Genomic DNA, 20,552 nt, shown 5'->3' on the forward strand with positions numbered 1-20,552 from the left:
GTCAGCTGAGCTTGGTTTGGTTCCAGTTGGAATCCATTCTTGGGCTTAGTTGTGATAGCCAGCAGGCCCGTAGCTAGGAGTGTGTTATGGAGGGGAGACAGTTCAATTTGTTCCCTGACACACACACACACAGGCACACACAAACCAAGCTCATTTGACAAATAGGTCGAAATAGCCAAGAGTGATCAGCAGTGTCTGTTTGTTTCGGGCCCTGGCACTGCTCAGACATCGGGGTTTGCAAATTCGGAAACTAGCGTGTCTGCACGTTCTCTCGATACCCACATTTTCCGAGGGGCCCGTCGGTGACTGGAGGTACGCGCTCCCACAAGTAAACAGCCCGATGTTTCTGCGCCGGTTCTCGTCACTTCTTGTGAGAATCTTGCTGAATATCTGTGGTTTGATGCATAGTGCGCGGCATGGAATTACGCAGTAGTCAGGAGATGAGGATAGACCCAAAGATCACCACCGGAAGCCTCTCCAGTGGCGCACGGTGATCCGAGAAGTGACCACAACACTGTCGGCACTGGCAATCTGTTTTCGACTCCTGTCCGAACACACCTTACTTTGTGACATCGAGACCAACGTATTCGTGACCTACATATCTATACCGGTTCTCTACATATCTATATCAACCATGGTACTCACCGGTCAAGAAAGTAGGGAGTTACTGGAGATGCCCTTTGTAAAAAAAAAAAAAAAATATCTTTTGAGCATTTTCATTATTCTTTCATTGAAATGCATAATGGAGTGGATAATTATTCCATGGGAGGAAAGAGGGTTCAAAGATACCATTCAAATATTTTCCATAAACCCACTGTGCAAGTGCGAAGAACGGGGACTGCAGTTAGTATTTAATACAATTTAATTGACTTGATGAATTATTATTATTATTATTATTATTATTAAGTTACATAATGTATTACTTTAGACGCGGAGTTCCAGGTTTATTGCGGAAGAGCACGTCTATTAAGTAGTACCTTGAGTTGCAGACGTCATCCGTTGTAATGAGTTCACTGAACGTTTTAACTCATTCATGGAAGTTACTATGACGCAGTAGCGGTATATTTTGTATTGTTAGAATTAACTTGTGAGTAAGCATCAGATGGAAAATTACATATGACACTAAATAAAGTTGGATGGAAAATCACCTATGATCCTAAATAGAATGAAACATACTATAATTTGAAACCAAAAATAATATATAAGTCATGAATTTCTATTTACAAGCGGAGAATTAATTGCTCTTTAAGAAGTTTACACACAAATTATTATTTGGTAGTTAATTTTCTTTGCAGCTATATATTGACACGTCGAATGTTGTTTTGTTCAAGTTTGTCTTCCGCGTCAGGAGATGCTAATTTTACGCCTTCTATTTAGTGAGTTCTTCTGAATATTTATGCTCATTATAACTTCGCACGTTATTCTTTTTATAAAACACGTGTTACAGTGACTCCAGTCAAATATCAGCCAGATTCTTAGACAACCAAAGAATAGCTGTCGAGATACATGCAAGGACATCAGTTCAATATAAATAGGTTGACTGAAGGTCGTAGCTTCAATTACTGTATCTAGAACAGGTAAGTCATTTATTACTATCCTATGGGTAAATATTACAGTTATTATAATGAAGTATGTTATCTTATGTATGTTAAAAAGTGACAATATTTTGGCACAGAATGATATTAACCATCAAAGATTACAGTTTATGAATTTGTGCCTATTATAAAGCCTCAAGTATTAATATGTGAAAAATATTTGCTAATTCTTCTTACAGAAAGAAATATTACGTTTAACCAGCGGCATACACAGAATTTCATTAAGGAGAGGATTCAAGCACGCAATTTCATATAATTTCAGGATACGCAGGAGTTTTGGATGTATCTTAATACACTAAACGCATATTTTCCCGTAATATCTTGCTCCTGGGTTAGCGTCTTAAAAAAACCTTTGAATACGCCACTGCGTTTAACGTTCTACATTCTAAAGTTAAATGTGAGGGATAATTAATGCAAGTGAATGATAATGGAACGAACTTGTGAAATACGGAGTTGGGGGAAATGGGAGAGTCTCGAGAAAATCTAGACATAATCTTGCCTCAAATGACCTCGAATAGAATCAAGGACTTTCTTCCAACATTGACCATTTGTACAGTATAGCGATTAACATTACTTCTCAGCAACCTACATAGGGCCATATGAGACGTGCTTATATAACTTAAAGTGGTCTCGAATCAAAGATATCGGGAATCGAACCATAATTTTTCAAACTATAGTCGAGAACGCCAACAATTGAGCTTGAAAAGGTCTTTCTTTCAAAAATTATATCAATTATGTTATTGATTCCACTATCCCACTTGTCTCAAGGTAATCCAATTTAAAATGTATCACTGCTGTATGAATTGCCAGTTCAGATTAGAATAGTATCGTGGTTTATAACCAATGGCGATTTTAGGAATGGCGGGAAATCACTCCTTCCAGGGCCATATCTCTGGTTTAACCAAAAACTCTCGTATTTGAGGTTAAACTGATGCCAAACTCTCTAGATTATTTATACTCTCTCAAATCCCAAGTATGTGATGTATATACCCTCTCATACCCTAAGTATGTGAGGTTTAATCAAAAATTCTTTAACACCTGAGATGCATATGTTTTTGGCATCAATTTAAACATCCATAACACTCTAGACTTCTTCTAGACTTCAGATATCTTCGCATATTTCAAGTATGTGAGGTTTTAACTTCAATAATTTTTGAGATTTAACAAAAAAAGAAAAAAAAGTGTTGACTTCAAAAGCGCTTTTAACCTAAAAAATATATTTTAACTTTAAAAAATTCTAAACTCAGCATATATATTTTCATAGCCACCGTTACATGTGAAGATGTTAACCGATTGATTTCATTAATGAACTTGGCCGAGATAGTGGCTCTAGCTGTCTATTGCAAAGAACGTAATTCAAAAATCTGCTTTCGTGTGCAGTAATAGGCCTATACATACACATAGGCCCTTATTTAAATATTGTGCGCCCCTGTACTCTAAATAATTTGCCGCCCCCACACAAAATCCACCCCCTCCAAAAAAAAAAAAAAAAAAAAGATCAATATTATAGTTGAATTCGCAGTTTTTGGGGTCGCTGAGATGAATAATGACAGTTTTAATCCAATTCAACTTCAAGGTCATACTCCACTCCTCAGGGAGGAGGCGAGATTTTAAAAGTAATCGAAAACGACAGATATTAGTGTTGAATCAATAATTTTCGAGGTCATTGAGTTTAACTGTATCAGTTTTCATGATGTTCAAGTACATCCTTACCCCTTGGGGTGGAGGTGGGAGAGGACGACTTTTTAAAAGTAATCAGATAAGCTAGCTAATTAGTAACTACTGTAATTAGAGCGAATTAAACACATTAACATATTTTCTCGCGCTTGTGCGGGACTCTGCTGGTTGCTAGTTTTAAATAATACTTTTTTGTGAATCTTAAAAAAAATTGTCGCCCCCTAAATTCTGCCGCCCTGTGCTCGAGTACAGAATAACACTTACCTACGTACGGGCCTGCGTACACATAGTAGATGCTAAAATTACAATCTTATAAGGTCCACTAACGTGATCTTAATATATATGTTACACAAGCAAAGAAAAAAAAACTGAAGAATAAGAAAAGAAAAAGATTGATAAATAAATGGTACTTAAATAAAAAAAAAAAATGTTTAGGTTTAGCTATTTTCCCAATACAAGAGTGTTTTGGAATTCTAGTGATTATACCGTATAAATCAGTCTGCGCATATCGTCTTAGGAATTGTGAGATAAATATTTTATGAAAGTATTTTATGCTGTTTTCGTTTTTAGATCATGAGAATTGCATAGTAAAGCGCAGTCTTGAATGTTGTTTATGTTTAACGTGTGTAAATGGATATATGGGTCGTTATTAGAGCAGGCTCAAAAGAAAGTGAATTAAAGAATAAAAGAAACTAGAGTACAACTAGCCTTAATGTGTTTATCTGCGTAGTAGCGTTTAACTCAATGTAAAGTGTATGATTTACCAGCCATTTTTAGTTGGGATTTCAAAAATAATATAAGTTACCTACGATATTTCCTAACTTTTTTTTTTTTTTTTTTTTGAAATACAGCCACAGACAGTAGTTACAAAAGAGCCGCATTTTCATTAAAAAAAAAAAAAAAAAAATCAACCACATTAACGCCTTATAAGTGAGCCATCCTGTAAAGCGAAAAGTCACAGAACGATTCAACTAACACAGGAGTAGGAATGCTGTAGTTCTCTATAACATGCTTGTAAACGAAAGAAAATTCACGATTGCCTCCTCTTCCCAATATAACTACTAGATTAGTTTTAACTACGTTCTTTAATTTTTCAGATTTGCAGGCAGATATTACAATGATGAAATTTGCAGCTGTCGTTACATTTCTTGTATTGCTGATTTTATTAGAATTTGCAGCCGCACACATGCCCTGCAGAATGTGCTCCAATCAATCTGAAGAATCAAAAGTATGGTGCTGTAATCGGCTCCAAAAATGCTGTGATGAAAGGCCTAATCATTGCTGCTAACTAATAAAGGATACGGTACGTTTATTTTAATCTTAGAACTTTTTTTTTTTTTTAATTTTAAATAAAGTAAGCCAAACTGATTCATGATATTTCTATCTTTGTGAAATTAATACAATTACATACTCTCAGCCCACTGTAGGGTCTAAAGTTCGGTTCGAAAGTTAAAATATTTACGTTCTATCAAAAGTATTTTTTTTTTTAATTCTCCGTTTTAAATATAAAATGAGAAAACTTATCAATAATTCGCAATCATGTCTGGTAGAGTGTATGACACATTAATAAATGTAACTAAATAATGAAACAATTTCTGAAAGAAATGAACGGCGTGATCATTATATACTGTTAATATTTCGGCAGTTATCTTAGTAACCAGTTAAGTTACCCGTTGTTTAGTAGTCCAAATGTAATTTCGGGAGAGTCCAATTTCACTATAAATGTTAAGATTCAACTTTAGCGATCGCCAGCATGTTAATTTATCTTCGTTAGAAGAGGAAAGAAATAATAGTAATCCAACTAACCACATATATGTGGTGTTTAAACACCTTAACTTTCACATAGCGAGAGCACAGTTCTAACTCCCACTCCAAAAGTAAGAGTACTACAATTAGTCATCGTACAGGTGTGAAAAAAGGACTAGTCATACAGTTTACGTGCAGAATTTCCAAATAAATTATATTCTATTTTTTTCAAGTAACTTTGATTGCCCACCATTCAATAATGAAGTACACATAATATGATAATAGCAAGTAGAAAAATAATGGAATGCATGAATAACTAAAATTTTTATAGAATATTTCAAATCTTGCGATTTTATTCTATTTATTTTCATCATTAAAGTTCATCTTAGTACTTGATATCCAATGTATTCTGTTGATTTAACTATAATAATGTTTTCTTGATTAAAAAAGAGTTATCGAAAATATGGAATTATAATGAAATAAATTAACTGAATAGCTCATTACGACGTAATGATTTTAATATTGAAGTACTCATTCAGTTTATAAGTAAACAGAACACTTTCATCTACATACATAACAACATAAAATACTTTACTTCCATTATTTTCCTCTAAATAAACAGCATACCATTGAAATATATCTTAAAATCGGATCACATTAGAAATCAAAGGGATAAAATGTTATTTTTCTTTATTTTAATTTTACTGTTTATCAATATTGAGATAAATTATGGCACTGCATTGAAATCTCTTAGCAGTTTTGAGGATATAATTAGAAAAATATAATTGTATTGTCTATTGTAATTTGATCTCTCTCTCTCTCTATTACTAAGTTCATATTCCTCTATTTAGTTAAGTTAGAAATAAAAATGTTTCGTATTTCTGTGAAAATCAACATAACATTCACATGGCAAATGGTACTTCTTTGCGATATCTGAAAAGCGCACTTAATTTGTAAATTAGAAATGAAAATAACATTATGGCATAATCAATCATAAAAGTTTCATTTTATTAAAAAAAATGCATTAACTCAACTTTGCGAGGGGAGGCTAAGAAGTTCTTACCCTCATCATCATAGAGATGAGCTATGGATATGCAATTTGATCCACTGATGCTTCCTTCGCTATATATTTATCTCATATAGTCTAACGTTTCTCACTTCAGTCTGTTTATACCATCTACACAGAAATCTTAGGAGTTGGAGGGAAACCAGGTCTCCATTGCATTAATGACCTCATCATCATCTGCAAAACATCTAATCTGCAAATGTTTCTTCATATTAGAGAAGAGAATGTAATCAGACGGAGCCAGATCAAGCAAATATGGCAGATGAGGCAAAGACTCAAAAACTTCTGCTCGGTTTGCCTGTGTATTGCTCGTTAGCAGCAACACACCTTTCGAGAACAAACTATCTCTTTGCTTTGATAGCATCCTGTAACTTTTGAACGAGGTTCCTGTATTTGTAGCTCCTTTTTGTAAGTAACATTGAACATATTGCTGTTTCTTAAAAGGTGTCAACAATAACGGGTAAGGACAATCGGGGAACTCATCTTGCTGTCACTTTGTTTATATGCAGACTGCCACGTAATATGGTATAAACGGAGTCCCACTAATGCTTACTTAGCTAGCTAAACAATCAGGAGTCACATGCCTATCTTCAAACATAGTAGCCTAACTTTTGCCACCACATTTAAGTCTGTAGATGATGAGGGACGATTTTTTCTTGGATTATTCTGTATAAACTTGCGCGACTAAATTTGAATCCATTCTTCCAATGTTTCACTGTACCATAAGATGGGCATTCGTCCCCACATGCTCTTCACGTGTTGTTTGTACATTTTTTTTTTTTTTTTTTTGATTATGTCCAACATGCTACCATCGCCTGGTTTTCTGGCTGTAACATAAATTCAACAGGGCCTGTAAAGATAAATTTGCACACATTAGTGAGATGCCAACCTATCATTGTGCAATTTTTTAAATTTCTAACACACGGTGACGATAAGAACTTTCTGGTTTTCCCTCGTATAATGGATGAATCATTTATCTAGGTATAATTAAATTTAACTCTGAATTTGCCAACAAGAAATATTTTTCTGTTTATTACAATTATAATAAGTTGCAATTACAACCTAGCATGATATCCTGTGTATGTAATTATATTTTATTAAGAAGTCGCTTCACTTCTATCTTACAGGATCTCTCGTGAAACCTACCTTTGTGGGAAGGAGTTAAAAGCCCCTTATTGTACAGGGGCCTGGAAAAGTTATCAATGGACAAAAAAATATTTAAGTAACATTTCTGAAAGATATCAGTGACTTTTCTACATAATTTAGAATCAGCATTTCAATTAAAATTTGAAATGAGAGTTGTCCGTCATGCGCTATTATGACTCTAAAGACATTTGTGTACTGAGGATTTAGTACACACTTTGGTACTCTCAGACACACCAAAATATGTTAGATTTTTGAAAATCAGACTGAACTGTAAAGTTTAATTGTGCCATAAAGAATTTTATACATAAAAACTGTATTTATTTGTTTCAATTCAGATACCACATAATGCCTTGTGCTGTATAATATTGGTTATTTTTCCTGTGTCGAAACAACTGATTTTGCTGTTAATGCAAAATTTCTCTCCGGAATAGGTCTAAGTGAAGGTACAGGTGCTTAGTGCTAATCTCTATTAAGCTGGAGGTGCACAATAATGTGATCGTGTATTCCTTGTTATTGTTCTCCTTCTTATTTACGATTTTTTTTAATTATATTTGTTTAATCTTTATTTAGCCAAAAGAAGGTAACTGCAAGACTTCTCTTCAGCACCAAGGTGATATGAGATATGGATTTACAGTTTAACAGACCCTTGTAGAATTCCCAAAGCGCATGAGTTCCGACCGGAAACATTAACACCAATTTATGAATAAAAAAATGTTCAAAATTGCATTCTCAAAAAGAAAAAAATTAAAATTAAAATCAAATTTAAAGGAATGATGTGTCAAAAAAAGCAAGTTTATTAGCTATTGAATATACGCTTCATTAATGAAACAAATCACATTTACGATACAGCTGTCTTTACTTTGTAACAGTGTTGGGTAAGTTACTTGTGAAAATGTAACGCGTTACTTGCCCCAGAAAAGTAACTGTTACCCTACTTTGAAAGTAACACAAGTAACGCATTACTTTTAGGTCCAAAACTTTGAATATATATATATATATATATATATATATATATATATATATATATATATATATATATATATATATATGTATAACATTCTTATTATTTCAATTTTCCCTACTACTACTATTACCACTATTATTATTATTATTATTATTGCATACACTGATTTTCCCCAATCATTGTAAATGTTTAGAACTGTAGGTTGATAATAGTAGCGTTGCTATATCCTTTCAAGCGGACAGTTACTTTCTAGTAATAAAGTAAGCCTGCTCATCAGTCACGGTTTATTCATATTAACTCCTTACTGTATATCGTAAATTATGGCAACCATCGAACATATCCACAGTAATGACAACTATAAACAAGGTGCTATTATTGAAATACTATAATGCACTGTAAAAATAAAACGTATTTTGAAAAGTATATAGACCCTATACACATATACAGTGCATTCCACGAATAACACTAAGGCCCCCGTCTCCTGAAGAAACCAAGGTAGATAGAAACATGAAACCTTTTGTAACCTACAAGGAACATAAAAGACAACATTATGTTGATATGGAGAATCCTCCATGAGGTACGCTCAAGGGGGTTACGGGGGGGGGGGTAGCTACAAAATTTTAAACATCAATCCCCATCGTGTGGCATCTCGTTTGAAAGGTAATCACGTGTAGAGGCCAATTTTGAAAACTACATGTCGCCAGCGTGTCCCTATCCAACATGGCGGCCATCCGTAATGTACGGTCGAAGTACTTCCACACATAACACTAAGGCTCGTCTCCTGAAGAAACCAAGGCAGATAGAAGCATAAAACCTTTTGTAACCTTGAAGGGACACAAAACACAATATTATGCTGATAAGGAAAATCCCCCATAAGGGGGGCCTAAGGGTAACTACGAGTACTTCGACCGTACTTACAGATGGTCGCCATGATGGATAGAGACCCGACAGCGACAAGCAGTTTACAGAACTGGTCTCTACACGTCATTAGCTTTCAAACGAGGCACAACACGATTTAAAATTATAGAGTTACCTCCCGTAATGGTGAGCGCACCTTATGTTTTATATATATATATATATATATATATATATATATATATATATATATATATATATATATATATATATATATATATATATATATATAAGCATAATGTTGTCTTTTATGTTCCTTGAAGGATACGAAAGATTTCATGTTTCTATCTTCCGTGGTTTCTTCAAGAGATGGGCCTTAGTGTTACGCGTGGAACGTACTTCGACCCTACTTTACGGATGGCCGCCATGTTGGATAGAGACACGATAGCGATATGTAGTTTCCAAAATTGGCCTCTACACGTGATTACCTTTCAAACGAGATACCACACGATGGGGGTTGCTATTTAGAATTTTGTAGTTACGGTAAACCCCTTGAGCGCACTTCATGGGGGGTTCTCCATATCAGCATAATGTTGTCTTTTATGTCCCTTGAAGGTTTCACAAGGTTTCATGTTTCTATCAACCTTGGTTTCTTCAGGAGACGGACCTTGGTGTTATTCGTGGAACGCACTATATATATGTATATATGTGTGAGGTGTATTAACCGTGATTCTTAGTTATGGATTTATAAGGATAATCATATCCTATATAACAGTTTACAATAATTTTACATCGAAATTTTAACGTTTCGCTCACTAATTTAAAACCTACTTCTTCAAGTTGAAGGAGTATATCGTAGAAAATCACTACATCATTGTCACGATAACCAATCAACATATTACACCTCCTACTTTACCTACGCTCAATATACATTTCTTTATTTAATCTCTTGAGAAAATGAAATCTTATCTTTTTTCTTACTTTGTTGCAATTGAAACATTTTTTTTTTCTTTGGAAGAAATTGCAACTTTTACAGTCTCCATAATAGAATATACAAAAATGAAGTATTGAAGAAAGTATTAATATAATATTTTAATAACGGCACGTGTAAACAAATTATTAACATTTGAACAATAGCTTGATTTCAAATGTTTGTGTGGTTGCTGTTTCGGTCTACTCTAGAAATTTAATTTAAAAAAAATATACTAGATGTTTCCTCAAATTTGTAGACGAACTGCTGGCTATTGATAAATATTTCCCGCCGTGGGACTTCCGATACTTTACTTTTAAATTCTGTCCACAATCACAGTCATCTTTTAAGAAAAAAGTATTGTTTCAAATGTTCGAACAGTATGTTCAAATGTTTCAATTTTTCATTCTCAACCTTTATAAAAACGACACCAACCAAAGTAAATTAGACTACCATTGCACTCGCAGTTCAACCACTAAATGTATTGATTTGAAGCTGTCAAAATCTATGACAAAATCTTTCAGGAGCTTGCAATCAGTACACGTTATTTCTTTGAAGTTATACTTACCTTCTAAAAACAGCAAATGGTCCTAAGATCTATGTTTCTGTGTGTGATGGTGACTGACTGTCAGTCATTGACATAGTTCATGCTCCATTCTGAGAAATTTACTTCAGGAAAGAAACATTCGTTTCCGAAAAAAATATACATATAGTTACTGATCCGAAATGTAACGCGTTACTAGGAATCGTTACTTAAAAAGTAACGCGTTACTTGCGTTACGTTACTTCCCAAGACTGCTTTGTAATCACAATTTTCCTATCTATCTATTAAAATGCTACAGTACCAATTAAGAGCGACCAAGCTCTAACCTATAACCTTAGCTTTCAAACCTTTGATTTACGGTTATTTGTGATTTCACGTTTATAACAAAGACAAATATATTTAAAAGAGTGTACTTTAAATAAATTACTTAAAGTAATATTTTTCACAGTTTATCCTTTTAAATTATTGTTCAAAGGCCTTTGCCTTTAATAAGCCTTCTTCGAAATAAATGCAAATGAACTGTGCTGCCACCTTTGAAGCTCTTTTAAACTAGGTTTATATGTTTGTGGCCAATCCTTTCGACAATGAGATCTCGGAAACTACAAGCTCTAGAAAGATGACGTTTTCACTGATCGATTGCAAATTTCATGTAGTTCTAATTGAATATTTAAAAAACATGCACACTATTTCTTTATTACATTTTTACGGGTACATTGGAAGTGTTGAAATAATAATAATAAAAAAAAAACTAAAGCATCACATCCTAAGCATTATACATTCCAACACCACACTGCTGTATATGTCTCAGGCGTTTGTTTCATGCCCAAATAATAATGGAAAAGGAAGGATAACCATTTCTCCAGTCTGAGATGAACCTTTTTTTGTGAGTGTTTTGCCCAATGAACATCATATATAACTGATATTATAATTAATTGTGTATGTAATGTATTTGCTTATTACATACTGCATGCAAGAAGAAAGAAAACACTGGTCATACATGAATTAGAAACTCCAACCGGAAGCAGGATCAAATCTTGCAAACGATGCAAGATATTGAGAAAAAATAATCGAAAAAAGTCTCCCCTTTATGATACCCCTTGGCTTTTTTTTAAATCAATACGTCTTTCACTTGTGTCTGCAAAGGGACATGTACAGATGTTGTAAGGAATAATAAGGATATTTATGCTCATATACGAATGATGCGCTGCGTAGAGAGCGCAGGTTCAGCTAGTAAGTATACTAAAATTAGTTGAAAAGGGTAAGCCGGTATGAAGTGGCCAATAGTTATTACAAATGAATAGATCGAAGAAGCTGAAGTTACCTTTCGCATTACTTTTGTTGGGTTATTCTTAAGTTTGCTTATTAACATTACATTTGCAATATAAATTTTAGGTCACTCGCATATTAACTTGAGTTCTGAAATTTTACGCAGATACGTAAACCAGACGACGGTACAATATTTTCACATTTCGTTGTAGCTTTTCATTTTACTGTAATATTAAATAAGGTATTGTAAATGCATTCAAATTACGCATAAAAGCGCGTAACGTCAAATAATAATCCCAGCCAAGGCAGTATTTACATATTTCGCCTATTTGGCCAGAAAGAGGTAGAATTAAGTAACATTTTAAATATTAATTTATATACACTCTATAGTATTGATCTAGACATGTCATTAGTTCAAGAATAAAGAATGGTAACCAAGAAAGTTCTGCGTGAGTTAAATGCGAATGCTTAGTTGTTGGTGTGCGTATACCCAACATACTACCTGGTTGTGGCAGTTCAGTTACACCGTGAACTTGCGTACGAACAGAGTGAACATGGGACCTTTACAGAGCGTCATAAGGGCGTGAATGCTGTACAAATTCAAACTGGGGTCAAACGCCGCTGCAGCGGACCGGAAGATATGCCAGATCTTTGGTGAGGGTGTCGTGACTACGCGAAAAGTGACGAAGCACTCGAAGACGCTCCATGTATCGGAAGACCAACACATGTACAAACTGAAAATCTTCAGACAGCAATTGAGCCGAACAGTGGTCAAATATGTGAGGAACTAGGAATACAATCTAATGTGAGTGGAGAAACTATTCGGCAGAACCTTCAACTTGGGAAGCACTACAAGTTGGGTAGATGGGTCTCACATTATTTTACTCCGGGCCAGAAGTCAACGCAAGCAGACACCTCTGTTCTTTGCTGTCTCGTCTGAGAAAGGAGCCATTTCTTGACAGGGTGTTGACATGTAATGAGAAGTGGGTCCTGTACGAAGTTCCACGGCGCTATCATCATTGATTAGCATTTGCGATTCCAAAACAGCCGAAACCAGCACTGCACCAAAAGAAGGTCCTTTTGTGTGTTTGGTGGACTGCTCGCGGCATTGTGCATCGGGAACTGCTACCAGCTGGTCAGAGCATCAATGTAACTGTGTACTGTCAGCAGTTGAGCTGTGTTCAAGAATGACTAAAAACTCTGGAGCCAGCACTTCTGAATCGCAAAGGTGTCCTCCTGTTACAGGACAACGCTAAGCCCCACGTGGCTAGAATGACCCGGGACACCATTCTACGCCTTGGATGGGAAACACTATTACATCCGCCATACTTCCCGGACATTGCACCATCCGATCATCATGTGTTTCATTCCTTGGACAATCACCTTAGAGGACGCCAATTCAAATCAGGGTGGAAAAAAATCATAATTTTTTAAAAAAAAATCATTTTTGATGATTTTTTTGATTTAAATCGATTTTTTTGATTTAAATCAAATTTTTCTCCTCGTATAATACAAGTCGCAAACTGAAGAAAAAGCATTACGAATTAGTATTAAATGCCAATTATGCCATTTAAGTGAAAGTATTGGGGTTGAATCTTGAATTAGTCCCCAATCGTTAGCCTATATCAATCCCAAACAATGTTTCTTAACACTTTTAAATTATGGCTTTTTTTTTTTTTTTGTAAATTATAGACTTTTAGTCAAGCATCATCCCTATTTACCCTAGGATCATGGTTCATACCTCATTATTTTCAGAATAGAACAGCTTTTAAAACGGTAACATTCACATTTTCCCTATCATGTCTCTGAAGCGGAAAATTTTGAGAGGTCGGGATTTTTCCTGATTTTTTTTTTCAAATTTTGATCCCCTCTGGAGTCCCCTGTTTTAACGCACAGATCTCAAAAATCAACTGGGAAATACTAAGAGTGTACTAAATGTGTGTACAAAATTTCAAGCTTCTACCTTGAATAGTAAGGGCGGGAAAAATATTTAACAATGAGCTAAGAACATCCCCACAATGCCCCACGTGACCCGGATGTGACATAAAAATTTCCCCCGACATCCCTATTTATCCTAGAATCATGATTTGTACATTATTCTCTTCAGAATAAAACAGAGTTTCAAACGGTACCATTCAAATATCTCCATCGAGTAGGCCATTGGTTCTCAAACTTGTTGTGACCGCGACCCATATTAAATATTAAAACTATTTTGTGTCCCAGCTACTTTTATTCAAATACACATCGTGGTGCATTCCAAAAAGATTAAATTTTGAAAGTCACATTTCTAATTTTTCCATATAAAAGTAACTCAGAGCTAACAATATTCCCAACGCAATGCCCTACCCCGTGACAGATTTTGACTCACCCATTCTCTTTCCATCCTAATCCAACATCTCTACTGATTGTACAATCAAGAAAGAAAGTATTTTTCCGTTGACAATTTTTTTCCTAATAACTAAACAAAAAAAGCCTATTAGAGTACCTCTTTTGGCAAGTTATTAGTCTAAGTTATAACTAATCTAAGGATAGCAACAAAAAGATCTAAATTAATTCATTTGTTCCAGAGTTATTGACAAAAGAAAATTTGTCAACTGTCAAATATTTTCTTTCCCATATGTACAACAAGGCAGGGCACTGAGCAATCACTTACTCTTCACCTCATTAACAAACGCTTCGAATTTTCATTTCCTGAATGGTACTTACTTTATACAACATATGTTTCTGCATCAAAATAAAATTTCCCTACTTAATTTCTCGCGACCCACAAAAGCACGGCCCGCGACCCACACTTTGAGAAACACTGGTGTAGGCTATATGGGGCAGGAAAATCACGAAAAAAGGGATTTTCTGTTAAGAAATATCCCCTTTTTTTACTTTTTACCCCTCTGTTTAAAGACAAAGATCTGAAACAAATCTGAAAAATACTAAGGGGTGCAGGGAATAAGTGCCCAAATTTCAAACTTCTAGATGCAAAAGTAAGCCCGCGAAAAATACTATCCCCAAATACCCCAGATTCCCGTATAAAACAGGATCTCAGGTAACAGTTTCCTGAGACATCCCTATTTATCCTAAGATCATGGTTCGTAACTCATTCTCTTCAGAATAGAACAGCCTTTCAGATGCTACCATTCATATGTCTCCATCTTAGGCGGGAAAATCGTGAAGAAAGCATTTTTTGTTAAAAATATCCATTTTTCTTTTAAACTTTTGCCCCTTTGGACCCCCTGTTTTCACGCAGGGATCTGAAATCATCTGAAAAATATTAAGGGTGCACTGGACGAGCGTGCAGAATTTCAGTCTTCTGAATGCAAACTGTAGGCCCGCCAAAAAATAATAAAAATAGACACAACAAAAAATACTTTTTTTTTAAATTTATGACGCCATCCCATCCTATGTCTCGACGCAGAGAGGCGTGAAAGCATATGTGACGTGCTCTACGATGCCTTCAGTCCTGAAGAAAACGAAGTAAAAAGCTTTATTGGTACTTTTTTAATCGAATAATGAAGATTTTATTCTATCACCTAAAAATAGGTGATATAATTTAAAAGGTTAAGCGTTAAGGAAAAAGTAGAGCAACGTTTATCAAAGTGATACTTTTTTTTCACAAAAGTTACTGATATTTGGCACGGGCATATTTTTAAGGAAATTGTAACTAGCTTGCGGCACAAAATACATAAATTTTGCCTAAAGTTATAAAATCTTTAAAAAATTCGGAGAGGGGATAGGACACTTCTAAATATGTCCTATTATCTGGGAACAAGTATATAGACGCGCACACAAAAGAATCTTCGTCTTAAATTTCGATGGTGATTTCCCCGTTGGAATAGTTAACGATTTAACGGGATTTTCCCTAATCATCCTCTGCATGACACTTGTTTTCATACTATGTACATTTGAGTCTCATTGTGTTATAAATATCATCTTCCATAATCGAAATAACAGAACAGAAACGGGACTTTACTTATTTTCACTTTAAATTATTTCCGAATTTGATTTAAATCAGCGATTTTTATTTAAAAAAATAAGTGATTTAAATCTTGATTTAAATCGTGATTTAAATCAATCCACCCTGGTTCAAATCCTTAGAAGAAGTGCAAACTGCACTTGATACTTTCTTCGCTTCACGGCCCACCAAATTCTACCGCGATGGAATCCATGGGCTTCCAGAACATTGGCATAAGGTCGTCGATAATTGATGGGGACTATTTTTGATCTTACAGATATGTATTAGGTGACATATTGATGTTTAAAGGTGGTGAGTGAAAACATGACCGAACTTTCTTGGTTACCTTTATATTTGTGTACACAGTCATCTAAAGGTTTATCAGATTCTCCTCCCAAGAATATTCAAGAAATTCGTTGCACTGATTCAATCTATATACGAGTCAATATATATATTAGCTTTACTTCCTTTCTTGTGCACACCTATATCTAACACAAGAGCATCATATTAGTAACAGCGAGGAACCCAGACATATTTTCCTACTTTTCTATTTCAAGAACATTTACACAACTTCTCTCTTCTATGTAATCAAATCAACCAAAATTCTGTTACTGAAAGTTATATTACATATATATGAATTTTAGTATTTTTATATTTATTTTTCTTAGATTTTGCTACTTGCGTAGCAATTTACGAAACAAATTGAAATTTGCATCGTAATTTATAATTTCTGTATAGCATTTTCCTCAGAAATGGAACTGTAAATTATTTTTTAATTTTACTGTTTTACGTTGACATGAAACAATAAAATTAAAATATTTTAGTACGAGGGTCTCTTCAAAAGTCGTGCACACAGCGCATGAGCGACTGTTTGAGTGGTGTGATCAAGTTCAATTTAATGTCGGTTGTGTGTGAGTTGTGGGTTGTGTCTGTTTGCTGATTCATGTCGCAAAACAACAGCAGATGAATTGCTTCAACGTTACCGAACAGAAGATCAGTTTCTACGAAGGATTGTTGCAATTGATGAAACCTGGATACGTGATTTTGAACCAGAACTTAAGTCTCACTCGTTACAATGGAAAAGTTCCGACTTTCCACGCGCGAAGACATTCCGCCAACAATAAAAGGTTTTGCGTCTAAAAATTAGTCAAAGACGGTTTGCAGCTGGTATCCTCATTTAGCACGATAATGCAAGACTGCATCCTGCCTACAAGTGAGGGAAACACTCGACAAGTATGGATGGGAAATACTTCCCCACCCACCATATAGTCCTAATTTGAGCCCACCAAACTTTGATTTGTTCCCCAAATTGAAGGAACTACTTCGTGGAAAACGTTTCGATACAATTCGCGAAGCTTCCAGTCAGGTGACTCGAATGATCAGATTGCTCATCAATGAAGCTCCTCTATCCGGAATACAGAATTTACCAAAATGTTGGAAAGCTGTCATAAGCAAGAATGAAGATTATATTGAAGGCCTGTAAAGGTATTTTGTACAATAAATCATTTATTTCATTTCCATAATGTCTTTCAGTGTGCAGAACTTTTGAAATGACCCTCGTAAATAACAAACACATATAATAACGAAAAGCAAAGCAGAGGACAGTAATGACTTTTTTAAGTACTAACTTTGTCATTCTGCTGATTACACTAGTTAACAAAGGTTTTGTTACATAAAAGGAAATACCTGTTCTTAAAGGAACTTTTTCCGCTGAATTCGAATATGCACTCGGTTTTTCTCCATCACCTACGATTTTCCCGTAACAGAGGGATTTTCGGGAAAATCCCTCAAAAATTTCCCTTTTCGTTTATTTTGCACCCCCAAGATCTTGTCCCCTTGCATATACTAACATAGAAATTATACCTAAGTATACTTTGATTCATATTTAACAAACCCTCCAAGTTTCGTAATAATCGCTTTATTCTTTCTAGAGAAATAAATATGTTTGTATGTATACTGTGAAAAATGAAATCTTTGAGTTTTACGTCCCACGGTTATGCCGGTTGGGCTAAAGGAGACGGTGATGATGAGAGATGAGTGAAATGGTGGAATGAAGAAAGTGGGAGGAAACGGGAGAACCCCGAGAAAACCCACGAGCACGGTGTTTGTCCACCACAAAGTTCACTTGGTGGGGGCTGGGATCGAACCCGGGACCCCAAGCACCAGAGGTGAACGCTCTACCACTGAGCCACCGCGCCCACCATGTATACTGTGTGTACTGTTTATTGCACCTTATAGTAATGCTTTCAGATCTCTCAAGTTGAGGTAAAACGTTTTGCTTTATTACCACAAACACATATATAAAATATAATACAATATAATTTACAAGTGTGACAATTTACAATAAACAATAATACAAATGTACCAAAAGGTCATGAAAAGACAATCAAAACTATCACAATATATGAAACTTCCATTGGGTTACAAAAACGTACACTACTTCCTTCTTTTGTAAGAAATGTTGCATTCTCTAACAAGACCCCAACAATAGTCCCCCATCATTGAAGGATCCCATCGTCCCTGGTACCTTTTCTCCATTGCCATTATATCTTGGTGGAATCTTTTCCCCTGTTCGTCGCTGAGAGCACCTAGGTTAGCAGGAAAGAAGCTGAGGTGGGAGTGCAAAAAGTGGATTTTTAAAGACATCCTACAACCCAACTCTTTGTATTTCTGTATCATGTCCTGTACGATTTCTGTGTAACTCTCAGCTTTGTTATTGCCCAGAAAGTTGCGCACAACACACTTAAATGCTGTCCAGGCAGCTAGCTCAGCACTGTTTAGCTTGCTGTCAAAGCTATCATCAAGCATTAATTTCCTAATTTGGGGACCAATAAACACTCCCGCTGAAATCTTAGCATCACTCAGGTTAGGGAACTTATGTCGCAAATACTTGAAACCTTCACCAGATGTGTCCATGGCTTTGACAAAGTTTTTCATAAGTCCTAACTTGATATGAAGTGGCGGTAGTAATATCTTATTAGGATCTACCAAAGGAGCGTATTTGACGTTGCATTCTCCAGGTACGTAATTCACTCTAGGTTCCCATTCCTTCACTTCATAATGTTTGTCATCAGCTCGGCTATCCCATAAACATAAAAAACATTGGTACTTCGTGTAACCGCACTGCAGTCCTAATAAAATACCAACTACCTTGAGATCACAACATATTTGCCAACAATGGTCCTTGTAATTTATAAGATTTAGCAAAGTTGACATGGTGTCATAGGATTCCTTAATCTTCACTGAGTGCGCAAGTGGTATAGAAGGTTTTTTATTTCCATTATGTAAAAGGACAGCTTTAAGGCTGACCTTTGACGCGTCGATAAATAACCTCCATTCTTCTGGAACGTAAGGAATTCCTAGCTCCGCCATCAACCCATTTATATCCGTACATACGCACACATTATCTTTGCATTGAGAAACAGCTTGAAAATTGAACATGCCTTTTCCTGTACACTGATATGTTCGTTTCTCCATCCAATAAGTTCCACTGCTGGAGCCTTGATCCCATAAGTTCCGCCTCTTGTTTTGTCAGGTGCAAATCACGGACTAGGTCATTAAGTTCACATTGCCGGATGAAATGTGGCTCGCGAACACAGTCAGGGATGAACGTTGGATCCTTGGATGTACATGTTGATGTCGATGGTTCATCAAGGTCATGATCATCATCAGAGTCTTTTGGCCATATCTTCCCAGTTGGTAGGGGGCTCGGGAAGTGGAAGTCTGTGTTTGTAGTAATAAAGCAAATCGTTTTTACCCCAACTCAGGAGATCTGAAAGCATTACTATTAGGTGCAATAAACAGTGCACACAGTATACATACAAATATATTTATTTCTCTAGAAAGAACAAAGCGATTTTTACGAAACTTTTAGGGTTTATTAAATATAAATCAAGGTATACTTAGGTATAATTTCTATGTTACTATATGTAAGGGGACAGGAGCTAGGGGAATAAAATATCTGAAAAAGGGAAATTTTTGAGGGAATTTCCCGAAAATCCCTCTCTGTTACGGGAAAACTGTACGTGATGGAGAGAAACCGAGTGCATATTCGAATTCAGCGCAAAAAGTTCCTTTAAGATCAGGTGATTTTTCTCATGTAACAAACAAAAAGTTTAAATTTGTTAACTAGTGTTATGTAAGATGGTATTTGATTTCTAATGTAGCTACATGGAACTATTTATTAAGTTCTGAATACATAGTACCATCACAAACGGGAATTGGCATTACGCAGCTCCGAAATATATCTATATTTTTTGACAAAATAAATAAATAAATAAATAAAATAGAGCAACTTAATTTCACGGAAGTGCTCACTCATATTGTAGCACAATGATACCCGGTTCAAGGTTTTTTTTTTTTTTTCATTTTGTTAATTGGTAAACGAACACTACACTTCTTTCGCTGTTTTAGTGAAAATCTAGAGAGAGGAGACACAAAAAAAGGAAGCGAGAGAGAGAGAGAGACAGAATAGGCAATACTGCTGAAGCTTGTGTTTTCGCTAGTTATCTAATTTTTGTAGCTAAGGTCTTGCATTTCGGGCGCCCATTGAAACGTATGTTCATATGCTATAGAATGTCGAAATGCACGTCTCTTTGTCGTCAATTCAACGACCAGCCTGCAGCAATATAGTGACTAGTCCAGTAGTTCTCTACCGATGTGTCGCGACACACTAGTGTGTCACGCGATACTCTAACGTGTGTCGCCCCGCCAAGTGAACTTTGTGGTGGACAAACACCGTGTGCGTGGGTTTTCTCGGGGTTCTCCCGTTTCCTCC

General features: G+C 35.5%; 1 protein-coding gene and 1 long non-coding RNA gene across 9 annotated transcripts in view; one reads left to right on the plus strand and one right to left on the minus strand.

Annotated features, from left to right (window-relative positions):
• Positions 1-20,552, minus strand: part of LOC145660520 (serologically defined colon cancer antigen 8 homolog) — a 540,216-nt gene that overhangs the window by 103,665 nt on the left and 415,999 nt on the right. The window lies entirely within an intron of this gene.
• Positions 1,060-7,515, plus strand: LOC145660521 (uncharacterized). The gene is made up of 3 exons (XR_014126819.1): positions 1,060-1,577; positions 4,370-4,575; positions 7,212-7,515. It is a non-coding gene; the product is annotated as an uncharacterized LOC145660521 (long non-coding RNA).

The sequence above is a fragment of the Thermobia domestica genome, chromosome 9 (genome assembly GCF_964235325.1).
Source record: "Thermobia domestica chromosome 9, izTheDome1.hap1.1, whole genome shotgun sequence".
NCBI classification, from domain to species: Eukaryota; Metazoa; Arthropoda; class Insecta; order Zygentoma; family Lepismatidae; genus Thermobia; species Thermobia domestica.